Here is a 1,289-nt window from a genome sequence, read left to right on the forward strand (position 1 = left end):
TATTATTAAATATTAAATTTTATAAAAAGAAGTTAATAATAATACTAAAATACTTTTAAAATAAATATATTACTTTCTAAAGTTCTTAAATATCTTCTAGTTATAATAATATAATTAAAATAATATAAGTAATATTATCTTCTTTTATTAAAGAATAAGCTAATATAAAAAGTAAATAATAAATAATTCTAGTAGTTAAAGACTAAGAATAATATTTTTTTAATAAGGTTAGACCCTATTAGAGAATATAGTAGTAGTTAAGAATATTCTATTATATATAAAAAGAAGAGAGAAAGAAAGAAAAGGAAAAGAAGAAAAAAAAAACTTACTATTTTTTTTTAAAAAAAATTAGGTAAGAAAATACTAAATAAATAAATATAAAACTAGTTTAGTATTAATATAAGGCTAATAATAAATAAAAATTAAGTTAAAATATATATATTAGAATTATTATAAAATTATTATAAAATTAATTTAAAATAAAAATAAAGTTTAGTATTTTCTTTTAAGTATTATTCTAATAAGGTATTTATAAATTATTTTTATTATAATTCTAAAGTAAAGTTATTATAATTCTAATATTAATTCTAAAGTAAATTATTTATTCTAGTTTTATCTTAATTTTATTTTCATTTCTTATTAACTTTAATTTAATTTCTTAATTAAAACCCTCTTATTAAAATTCTTCTTCTTCTAATAAGCTATTATCTTAATTAGCTTATAATAAATAATTTTTATTATATTTAAGGAGGGGTTATATTTTAGAATTAGTTTAGTATTTTTTTAAATTTAATTTTAAACTTAAAAATATAAAAACCCTTAATAATATAGTTTATATATTATAGGTATTATTATTATTAATATTATCTTATTTATATTATTATCTTTATTATTATTATTTTTTAAATTAAAATAGTTATATATAATCGTTCTTTTTAATTAGAATTAATTTAGTAAAAGTTTAAAATTATTTTAGAATATACTTATAAAGTTTATAAAAATAATTCTATTAAGTCTAAGACTAGAATTATTATCTTTTATTAGAGATAATATAAATTTATTATTATTATTATTATTATTATTATTATTATTACTACTACTACTACTACTACTATTACCGCTACTGCCGTCGCTGCCGCCGTCGCTGCTGTTGCTGCCGTCGCTACCGCTATTACTGCTGTTGCTACCTTTATTATTAGTTAAGGGCTTAATAAACATAGGCTAGTAGTAAGGCATTATAAAACCTAGTTACTTCTTAGAATTAGCTCTAGTTTATTTTAAAGAACTTA

This window comes from Beauveria bassiana, assembly GCF_000280675.1.
Source record: "Beauveria bassiana ARSEF 2860 unplaced genomic scaffold BBA_S00086, whole genome shotgun sequence".
Lineage (NCBI taxonomy): Eukaryota > Fungi > Ascomycota > Sordariomycetes > Hypocreales > Cordycipitaceae > Beauveria > Beauveria bassiana.